We start from the raw sequence: 12265 nt of genomic DNA on the forward strand, positions 1-12265 counted from the left end.
ATCATATCACACGTTTTAGTCAACAATATTTGATGTTGCAAGTTAGCGGCACCATTGGTGTCGCGCCTTATATACTTTTATCAGCGGTTTCACTCGTGCAACCCGACCACCTTTGTTCACGTTATGTAACTTGCTGCGGACTGTAATTGTCGACACAATCTGTACTCTGCTTTAATGTTCGGCAGGATCTAACACTGAGGGTTTTCTTCCGACTATTCCTCCTCTTGGCAGATGTGCTTTTGCTGTGAATTTTGTAGGCCGTCAACACCTTGGACACTGTCCCTCGCGATACACTTCACAATTGCCACTTTCGTCCCGCTCGCATCACATAACCCAGCGTTAACAATTTTAGAAATCAGAGAGGTCGAATATTTCCTACTATCGTCAACGGTTCAGTTTACCATACACTGGTACAATGTTGTTCCTCACATAGTACGAAATTTTCCATAATATAGCACTACCAAGAGCAAACCAGTACACTCACCGCCGTGTGACTGTTAGCAACCAAACATCTGACATGTTTCCAGCTCCCAAATGTTTTTAGAAAAAAATTACAATGATATGAGCTTCGCTCTACAGCGTCAAACTAAGATTATTGACTTCAGACACATGAAGATCTAATATTCAAACCTGAAGTGGTTATAATATAATAATGTGGACTGAGATGGAAAATGGCATACAGAATTCATAAATTTTCTTTATCTTCAATGTTATTACTCTATGAAATGTACCGTTGAAATTAAAGTGCTCGTATCTTTTGCTCCTAGTATCAATATACAGATAACATCGGTTTTATAAAGGCTATGTTCGGGGATGGAACGCATTCTTGAGATGTCAAGTCCATAGCAGAAAATTTCTCGTTAGCTTTCTTAATTTCTGTTCTGATTATAGTCGACTTACAAGCTAGCCACATATTGATCAGAGTCAGTGGCGGCGAATGGACGTTAAAAGTGGGGGGGGGGGGGCAAGACATGATCTGAATATTTGTATATCAATGTTAATATACAAATTTCCCTGGTTGCTTCTAAAACTTTGTTTGATGTATAACTAATAGGATACTATCTTTTCAACTCAAATACCGTATATCGTATTTCAAATTTTATTAAATAAATTGACAAGAGCAACGCAAGTAGGTACTAGTCCTTTGTACTCTTAAACGAAGATGTAAGATTTGATTCCTTGCTCATGAACATCTTAAATTCTATCTGGAAAATTGTGTGATCTGATTATTTAATAACAAATTTACAAAACGTATAAATAGAAAGGCAAATATTAATCACAGTAATGAATAATGAGGCTTGTTTTGCAAAAGTTATATTAAAAGTGGAGGTATGACTCATGATCCTAGGATAAATAGGGAAGATGCTGTAGACCAGCGTTTCCCAACCGGTGTGCCGCGGCACACTGGTGTGCCGCCAATGGTCCACTGGTGTGCCGCGAGGAAATCAAAATAAAATTATTAATTCATGGCAATCAAATTGCAAAACACAGGGAAAAATGTATATTTGTATTTCATATTACTATGAACCTCTACTATGAATCTACAATTTTAATTTGATACTCGGTTACTTTTCTGTACATTTTTAATGTTGAAAAAAGTATTTGTTATCATTGTTATGACCATTATTGCTTCTTTACTCTTGCAGACTGTTTCGTAATATCATTCAATCTTTTCGACAAAGCAAACATGCATACAAATTACCTACATTTGTGTTTTAAAAGTAAAAGATTTGTTTGTTCATTCGTTATTTAGTGATCTGACTTCTTAGTGAAAGGTTGAATACAGTTTTTGAAAAAGAAAGTGAATTTTATAAATTATCTCATTGCAGTTGTTTTCTATTTTTAAATTAGAATGAAAAATAAGCATAATAATTTACCGAAAACCAGTCATCGACCTTTCTTGTCTGTGAAGAGATCAGTAATCACAGAAATAAATTACCACGGTATTTTATATTTACAAATAATAATAATAATAATAATAATAATAATAATAATAATAATAATAATAATAATAATAATAATAATAATAATAATAATAATATCTACACGAGTGTGCCGCGAGAATTAAAGTTACACCTGCAGTGTGCCGCAAGTTGAAAAAGGTTGGGAAACGCTGCTGTAGACGCTTAACTGAAAACCTATAATTTACCTTTTAAAAAGCCGGAATTTAAAAGGGTTAATGAACAACTTATATTTTTAACCCTTTAAAGAGAGCGGTGTTATTCTGTTTTCGCTGGCTAATTTACATTTTCGCTATGATGATCTGTTGCGTTCCTGCAACATGTCGTCGAGTATGTGCCTATTGCTGCTATTTGTCCTGAATACTCCACCGACATATTTTCGTAATTTTTTCTCCACTCAATTGAAAAAGAAAGTTAATTCCACGCATGTTATTATATGTATGTTATTACTCTTAGAAAGACAGTAAGTATCACAAACATATGCTACGACATGTTCGTTCTCATACACCTTTAAACACGCCACTTCGCTCGTTTATTACACTGCAAAACAATGAAAAAGGTAGAAGTTTCTTTTTACTGTCTTTTTAATTAATATTTTTTTCTGAGATCTTTCTTTGCTCAGCGGTTAGCGTACATGCCTTTTGCGTGGCAGACCCAGGTTCGATTCCCGGCGGAAGAACATTGGATTCCACGTTAATCAGTAGGTCTGCGTCTCCTATAGCTTTGCTGCTGAACAGATTGTTAAACTAAAAAAAAATCAAATCAAAATATTCTTTACTATTAGAAAGAAGAAAAGACATATTACGAAATGTCAATTTTTGTCCAATTAAAGAACGACTTGTGAAAGTTTTTTTTTTTTTTTTTTTTTTTTTTTAAATGTTACCTCAATTAGTTTCAAAGCGGTTGATTAACTCATGGTGGACTTATATCGAGCTCTTGTAAGAAGAAATGAAATATGATCAAAATGTTGCGCTCAAATAGATAAATTTTTGGAATATTTTTGGTGGTAATTAAAAGGCAATTCTTGTAGCTTTCTTAACTCCACGGGAAGACAACCAATATGTACTCACGCAACGGCAAATATTATTGAGACTACGGCACCATTTTTTCTAAATACGTACAAAAACTTTACATTTCCAAATGAAATTATATACGTTAATAGATCATTTCAAAAAAAGTGGGGGGCAACTGCCCCCCTTTGCCCCCCCCAAATCGCCGCCCATGATCACAGTACAGAATACCAAGTCGAGGTGCGGAGTACAGGCAAGAAACTGTAAACAATGGAAGAAGACTTTGTATCATGTACTCACACGAAAACGTGCTAGGCAAAGGCCTCTCCAACATTTTAATTTAGACAGACGGTCAATACACTAAGGCAGGGATGCAAAGAAGCAACAAAATTGTACTAGCCCTGGAAAAAGATACTAGCCCACGTCCTATATCCCAATCGTGATTTTTATATCTTTACTGTTTAAGAACTCACCCGCATCGATGAACCACTCGCCCCGGTAGTGGTTATTTGCATACCTACACTAAGGACTCTCTGCATCCTCTTCAGACTCTGCTTGGCTGTTTTGTCCTCTGGCCAGTATGCGGCTACCAATAGACAGACGGACGGACAGTTGTTCTATAATACGGAGAGTTGCTCTATAGTACAGGAAATGTCTGCTTTGTGCAGTGAGAAAAGCTTCAATACTCCAAAAGGTAATAAAATGACAAATATGGTGGAAGGGGAATTATTACAATATTTATAGGTATTATTAAAGAAAGGAATTCTTTCGACAAGACAGAAAGATTAGCTCATGCAAGACGTTCTGGGGAGATGCTATCAGATAGAGCAACAAAACTGTTTGGTCCTTGTTTGCTGAGTACCTTATTATGTCAATATTCGGAAAACTAGCATGCTAGCACAGTAGTCAAGAGCGTAGCATTGGCAGATGTTGTACTGGAGTACTGTCTCCAATGCTCCGATCTCAGCAGCTGTTTTTTTTTTTTTTTTTCTTACTAATAAATATTCACTCAGTAAAACCTCTTTTGTGCAAATGGCAGATGTAGTCGTGTATTGCTGGTCTATATGAAGTGATCCGAACTTCTTTGCGCATCAGACACTCTACTCTAACACAAGTGTGTGACATTAATTGTCTGTATTGTGAAGACTGTATCGTTGCATTAAATAAATGTTCGGCATATTCTACAAGAATGTTCAGAACACTCAGACGTCAGAAAACCAGACCGATAGCCAGCCCAAAAATGTAGGAGGAGGGCCGGTAGAAGTTAAGGGGGGCCCGATCCAAACCATATTATAGTTCATTTGGAAGCCTATCTTGAAAATTTTAGAAAAGGGCCGGTAAAAATTTAAGGGGGCGGGCTCCCCTAGACCCCTTGGATACGTGTCTGCAGAGAACACTTATAAAATCTGTCAGGTGTTGGAAAACAATGTTGTTAGTGACCTTATTCCCACTTTTATGCGTAAAACAGGGATTGCTAAAGATTTTCTTAATAGTTTTTTCATGTTATGTGTTAATAATATTGCTATTTTTGAGTTATTTTCTTGTTATGTATTTTGTATTTTGACCTTATAGTCTTTTCTATACAGTCTTTTGTTTTTACTTTTATAGTTTTTTTTACTTGCTTTTGTATCTCATTTTGTAGTAATTTTATTTGAACTACACTTTAAAAAAAACCGTTTTACTTTGAAATTTTTAGTGTATAATATGTGTTGTCCACTGTTCTTATCGTGGTGGGTGAAATTATGCATGGAACCCATTGAAAAGAGCAAATGACCTATTCAGTTACGGCGCAAGCTTTAATTTTGTGGGGGTAGGCAATCGAGAAGGCAAAGATACCGATTACTTTTATGTATACCGAAAAAATACCTTTCTCCTTCTTCACCTGCATTTAAATACAAAATGTCTGCGAGTAGTCGAAACCACCGCGGGAGGGAGGGGGGAGCTTCTCTCTTGCTGTCCCTGTAGCGTTGTCACTAACCGTATTGCTTGAAATTTTTTTGCGAGAACAGTTCCTAGTGACCGGTAGGAATTCTTACATTGATGATGACAATAATTTTGGAACCAAACTATTCCTTTAAACTTTACGATATCTTCATTCAATATTTTCTACTATAGAGATGATCTCTAGTGTCTTTAAAATGTACAGCCTTGTTCAAAAATATTGCCCAACAAACTTACTTTAGAACACCATATTGTGGCAAGCGTTTCTGGAAATTCTCATAATAGTAATAATAATAATAATAATAATAATAATAATAATAATAATTCCGACTTAGAGTAAGAATATAAGGCATTTCACACAGACAGGTGACCAAGGATTTTAAGACAAGACTATATGTTTAGAAGTTAATATTTACCTGAAATAGATTTTCTAAAGACTTGTGAATATCTGCAGTGAGTTACAAAAAAATGGATTTACATTGAGTGTTAGGAAAGCTACTAAGAATTGATAAGTTGAGTATGAAAAGTGACAAAGCAGAAACTGATATTCTAGGTGGCCCTAAAGCACACAAGTTCTTTGCAGTTTTGAAGAGACAAGAAGTTTAATAATATGACTGAAAGAGTGTCCAGAAATTTGTTTAGCTAAGTTAAACTGCTCTGAAATTTATTTAGCCAAGGTTAACTGTTCTGAAATTTATTTAGCTAAGTTAAACTGTCCTGAAATTTATTTAGCCAAGGTTAACTGTCCTGAAATTTATTTAGCTAAGGTAAACTGTCCTGAAATTTATTTAGCTAAGTTAAACTGTCCTGAAATTTATTTAGCTAAGTTAAACAGCCCTCAAATTTATTTAGCTAAGTTAAACTGCCCTCAAATTTATTTAGCTAAGTTAAACTGTCCTGAAATTTATTTAGCTAAGTTAAACTATTCTGAAATTTATTTAGCTAAGTTAAAATGTCCTCAAATTTATTTAGCTAAGGTAAACTATCCTCAAATTTATTTAGCTAAGTTAAATTGTCCTCAAATTTATTTAGCTAAGTTAAACTGTCCTGAAATTTATTTAGCTAAGTTAAACTGTCCTCAAATTTATTTAGCTAAGTTAAACTGTCCTGAAATTTATTTAGCTAAGTTAAACTGTCCTCAAATTTATTTAGCTAAGTTAAACTGTCCTGAAATTTATTTAGCTAAGTTAAACTGCCCTCAAATTTATTTAGCTAAGTTAAACTGCCCTCAAATTTATTTAGCTAAGTTAAACTGTCCTGAAATTTATTTAGCTAAGTTAAACTATTCTGAAATTTATTTAGCTAAGTTAAAATGTCCTCAAATTTATTTAGCTAACGTAAACTATCCTCAAATTTATTTAGCTAAGTTAAATTGTCCTCAAATTTATTTAGCTAAGTTAAACTGTCCTGAAATTTATTTAGCTAAGTTAAACTGTCCTCAAATTTATTTAGCTAAGGTAAACTATCCTCAAATTTATTTAGCTAAGTTAAATTGTCCTCAAATTTATTTAGCTAAGTTAAACTGTCCTGAAATTTATTTAGCTAAGTTAAACTGTCCTCAAATGTATTTAGCTAAGTTAAACTGTCCTGAAATTTATTTAGCTAAGTTAAACTGTCCTCGAATTTATTTAGCTAAGTTAAACTGTCCTCAAATTTATTTAGATAAGTTAAACTGTCTTGAAATTTATTTAGCTAAGTTAAACTGTCCTGAAATTTATTTAGCTAAGTTAAACTGTCCTGAAATTTATTTAGCTAAGTTAAACTGCCCTCAAATTTATTTAGCTAAGTTAAACTGCCCTCAAATTTATTTAGCTAAGTTAAACTGTCCTGAAATTTATTTAGCTAAGTTAAACTATTCTGAAATTTATTTAGCTAAGTTAAAATGTCCTCAAATTTATTTAGCTAAGGTAAACTATCCTCAAATTTATTTAGCTAAGTTAAATTGTCCTCAGATTTATTTAGCTAAGTTAAACTGTCCTGAAATTTATTTAGCTAAGTTAAACTGTCCTCAAATTTATTTAGCTAAGGTAAACTATCCTCAAATTTATTTAGCTAAGTTAAATTGTCCTCAAATTTATTTAGCTAAGGTAAACTGTCCTTAAATTTATTTAGCTAAGTTAAACTGTCCTCAAATGTATTTAGCTAAGTTAAACTGTCCTGAAATTTATTTAGCTAAGTTAAACTGTCCTCGAATTTATTTAGCTAAGTTAAACTGTCCTCAAATTTATTTAGATAAGTTAAACTGTCTTGAAATTTATTTAGCTAAGTTTAAAAAAAATCTCATTTTGTAACTCGACAGATTTTAGTGCGATAGTCCCATTCTATACCTGCCTATTATCCCATATTTTTCAACTGACACCAAGGGTGCTTATGTGATTCTGATGGTACAAAAACAAACGAAATATGGAGATGATAAATATGCAGACTTTCCCATTAGAGCGTTAAATTCTTGTCGACGTTACAAACAATTTTCGATTTATAAAGAGTTTAGCGCGTACATTTCTTTAATAGAGTTGCTCTGTATATCTAATCATATGATGAAATTAGTCTAGGCTGTTTTTCTAGTATTACTAGAGCTGAAATGGACATTTCACTAAAAGTGATTAGTCTATCTTAAAAAATTACTGAAATACCAAACTTGCCCATTGTTAAGTTGAGAGGTTTGGGATGGGTATTCAGATTACCAATATCTCCTCCTGATATCTCCATCTTGTAAAGATTACGTGTGCCGGGTGGCTCGGTGGAAGAGTGCTTACCTCGGGTGTGTGAGGTCCCTGACTTGATCCTCGACCAAATAAGTTTGTGCTAAACAATATTGTGTCCCTCAGTTTTCTCAGGATACTCCCGTTACCTCCCACATGCTCATTCTATCCAGATTTCCATCATCATTCACTTGCCTCAATCATCATATCCTTTAGCTTAAAAGGCATAATCATTGTATGTTAGGGCTAAATTGAAAGATTTCGTTTCGTTTCATTTTTGTGAAGACGTTGTTTTGACTTTCCGTTAACCTTCTCTGTCCCACTAAATCAATTACGACTACCTAGTAGTGATATGCATGTTAAAGCAACAGAAAGTGTCGAATACTGGAATTATGCTAATATCTTTATCTTGGGAAAGATCTTTCGAATAGTAGGTTGTTGAACCCTCTTTGCTAGTTAAACTATTTTTAATTCTTCCATACCTTCTCCTTCTTATGACACCACACATCAAATTCTGATGCCTTAAACTGTTGAACACTTACATTAATGGAATACTATGAGATTCGTTTGTTACGATCACGCCAGGGGCGGATCCAGGACGGACTTCTGGGAGGGGAGCGGTGGGTTGTAATACTGCTACTTAAGAGCTACTTTTAAGAGCTCCAAACTCTGGGATGAGTTTTATTTATATATATAAAACAAAAAAGTTTCCTCTTCTGGGGGGGACGATCGCCCCGATCACCCCCCTTGATCCGCCACTGTATCACGTTAGTGGGCCTTAATAATATTGTAAGTTAGTAGTACGTCCGCTACTCCACACAATAACTCTCGAAGTTAGTATGCTCTTCGGTTACTCCACACGATAATTCTTGAAATTAGTAAGTACGTCCATTACTTCACATAATAACTCTTGGAGTTAGAATGTACGTCCGTTATTCCACACAACTCTTGAAGTTAATACGTACGTACGTTATTCCATACGAGAACTCTTGAAGCTGGTATCAATATCCGTTACGTTACATGGTAAGTCTTTAAGCTGATATGAATATCCGTTACTCCACACGATAACTCTTCAAGTAAGAATGTACGTCCGTTATTCTATACGACATATCTTGAAGTTAGTACATACGTCCGTTACTTCACACAATAACTCTCGAAGTTAGTACACCAGTTCATTACTCCACACAATAACTTAGAGTTAGTATGTAAGTCCGTTACTTCAAACGATAACTCTTTAAATTAGTACGTATGTCCGTTATTTCACATGATAACTCTTGAAGTTAGTACGTTCGTCCATTATTCAACACAATAATTCTTAGAGTTAGTATGTACGTGCGTTACTCCACATGATAACTCTTGAAGTTAGTACCTACGTCCGTTACTCCACATGATAACTCTAGAATGCAAGCAAAATTTTTATTTGTTTTCTACAATAGATAGCTAGAGTGATTATCCCGAATGAGTTCGTTAATGGAGTTCATCCGTTAATATCTTCACGGTTAACAGTGACTCTAGTTGTGGCTATCCATATCCCATTCCGAGGTTACATTTTTAAAGTTGAAAGACAAAATACTTTTTGAGTTTAATTTTTATTTAGATCAACGAATCTTTTGGTTAAACCTAAAAAAAAATATTGGTGAGATTAAAATTTCAAGTACTTGGGGTATCGGAAGATACCGCATATAATGCTGTTCGCTTCAATTACCAGCATAGATTGATCCATAAATGTAAATTTCGTATGATCATATGGTGAAGAAACCCAGGAATACCTTACTCAAGATGTTTCACCTGAAAAAGCTGTTCCACCTTTCCGACCGAGAGTCCTCATCGGAAATTTAACTTGCGATCGCTTTGCACAAAAGGCGAGAGTGCTAGTGACTACGCATGCTACGCGGGACCACTTGAGTACTTGCATATACGAATAGTAGATCTGTGTATCCTCCAACATACTGTACACAATATATACATGCGTCTTTATGTTCTTCTTCACATGTTGTGGAGCATCTGAGGAGTTATTGTTCGAAAAGCATCCTCCACACTTCCGTGTAGTTCTTCGTGTGTCCTGTACCAACAGTACTTGAAGTAGGAAAGTTAAACAGTGTCTCTATGGTATAAAACCTTGTTACCAACACCACAATCAAACTTAAACTAACAAATGTTCTCTGTGATACTCAAACTTAGAAGACTGGAGCTTCTCGGATATGGACTTTGAAGTGGACAAATGTAAAGTATCTGGATAGTTACCTGTGCACTGCATCTTTTCTAAAGAAAGTGTCCAAATATTACTGCACGAAGGAAACGAACATCAAAATATGTAGCATCTGTTCTAAAATATAGAACTGTTCCGAAAATTTCAAGCGTTGGTTTTATGGATCCTGTGGGACAATTCTGAGTTACATTTAGCATCACTTTTAGATATCCAAATATTTTGCAGTGATAGTCACATCCCATTGAAATTCAAAGGAAATCCTGTGGATATTTCCACTATTCTTAATGCTTTCACTATGACATTGAAATTTAAGGCAAATCCATTTCCATTATACTCAAAGTTTCTATTGTGACAGGTACATCCCATTGAAATTCAAGGATAAATCCATTTCCATAATCCTTAAAATTTCTATTCTAACAGGCATAACACATTCAAATACAAGGGAAATCCTGTGAATATTTCCATCATTCTTAATGTTTCTTCTATGACAGGTACATCCCATTGAAATCCAAGGGAAATGCATTTCCATTATCCTTAAAGTTTCTATTATAACAGGCACATCCCATTGAAATCCAAGGGAAAACATGTAAATATTTCCATTATCCTTAAAGTTTCTATTGTGACAGGCACATCCCATTGAAATTCAAGAGAAATCATGTAAATATTTCCATTATCCTTAAAATTTCTATTGTGACAGGCACATCCCATTGAAACTCAAGAGAAATCATGTAAATACTTCCATTATTCTTAAAGTTTCTATTTTGACAGGCATATCCCATTGAAATTCAAGAATATAACCATTTCCATAATCCTTATAGTTTCTATTATAACAGGGACAACCCATTGAAATACAAGGAAAATCCTGTGGATATTTTCATTATTCTTAATGTTTCTTCTATGACAGGCACATCTCATTGAAATGCAAGGGAAATGCATTTCCATTATCCTTAAAGTTTCTATTGTGACAAGAACATCCCATTGAAATTTAAAGAAAATATATCTTTATTATCCTTAAAGTTTCTTCTGTGACAGGCACATCCCATTGAAATCCAAGGAAAATCATATGGATATTTCCATTATTCTTAAAGTTTCTACTGTTACAGGTACATCCCATTGAAATTTAAGAGAAATCTCCTAAATATTTCCATTATCCTTCATGTTTCTACTGTGATAGACAGGCACATCCTGTTTAAATTCAAGAGAAATCTCGTGAATATTTCCATTATTCTTAGAGTTTCTACTGTGACAGGTACATATCATTGAAATCGAAGAAAAATCTAGTGAATATTTCCATTATGCTTAAAGTTTGTACTGTGATAGGCACACCCCGTTGAAATCCAAGTGAAATTCTGTAAATATTTTCAATATAATTAAACTTTATACTGTTACACTGAATGTTCTGGGATAGATAGGAACTCAAAATGATATCATATGAACATGCTTTTTATGATTGTATAATGTACTTTTCCATGTTCTACATTTTAATTATCAGGCATTCACGGTCAATTTTACGAACAGGCTTTGCTACTTAAAAGCATTTAATTCTGTCTTACTTCGTCAATGTTTCTATCACTGTATCATCATTTATTTATTTTTATGACGATTCCTTCAGTTTCACTAAACTTTCACATCATTTAAATCGTACGCAGAATCAGGAATCGTAGCGGAAATTTAAGGAAATGAATCATATCGCTTCTATCCAGGCAGTATTATTATAACCATTCTCTTTCATTTATGCATGGTAATTTTTCACCGTTTCATTTTCTCCACATTCATTAAAGACAATGGTTTGATTATCTTCTAAATTCCCTTCCTACAAGACATCATATTTACATGGTGTTATCACTTTTTGCAGGTAGAGCTACTGCAAAACCAAGTTCATCACCAAATGAAGTCTTCCCATCTGCATCATATGATGAAGAACCTCCTAATGAAGAAGGAACAATTCTTAACCGATTTACTATGCGCTGCTCTGCAAATTATGAATGCCATCTAAAACTGAACTGTCCTGAAAGATATATTGAACTTTGCTTTTATGGAACATGTATTTGCATTCCCTAATGGTTTCTACAATGAAAAGATGCAAGAACTAACATCCGGCCTCAGATTATAACGAATGGAACAATAAAACATATTGCAAGGAAATTATAATTAAATTATCTTTATTTATTTCACTAATAGAAAACATCAAATAACATTTCGAAAGTTGTTGGAACATTCCAGATTTAGAGCCACCTAAAACAAATTTTTAATTATACTAAGTCCGGTAGAAAATGAAATGAAATCTTTAAGTTTTGCGTCCCACGGTTACGCAGGCTAGGCTAAAGGAGGCGGTGATGAGAAATGAATGAAATGGTGGAATTAAGAAAGTGGAAGGAAACGGGAAAACCCGAACAAACCCACACACACGGTGTTCGTCCATTACAAAGCTAACTGGGCGCG

At 34.2% G+C, this 12265-nt stretch overlaps 1 long non-coding RNA gene across 5 annotated transcripts in view; it reads left to right on the forward strand.

The window, feature by feature from the left end:
* Nucleotides 1-11966, forward strand: part of LOC145679896 (uncharacterized) — a 130516-nt gene extending 118550 nt beyond the window's left edge. For all 5 annotated transcript variants that reach the window (XR_014130604.1, XR_014130603.1, XR_014130605.1 and 2 more), the window contains one exon: nt 11679-11966. This is a non-coding gene — a long non-coding RNA (uncharacterized LOC145679896). The remainder of the gene's footprint in view (nt 1-11678) is intronic.
* Nucleotides 11967-12265: the final 299 nt, after the last annotated feature.

The sequence above is a fragment of the Thermobia domestica genome, chromosome 2, assembly GCF_964235325.1.
Source record: "Thermobia domestica chromosome 2, izTheDome1.hap1.1, whole genome shotgun sequence".
In the NCBI taxonomy this organism is placed as follows: Eukaryota; Metazoa; Arthropoda; class Insecta; order Zygentoma; family Lepismatidae; genus Thermobia; species Thermobia domestica.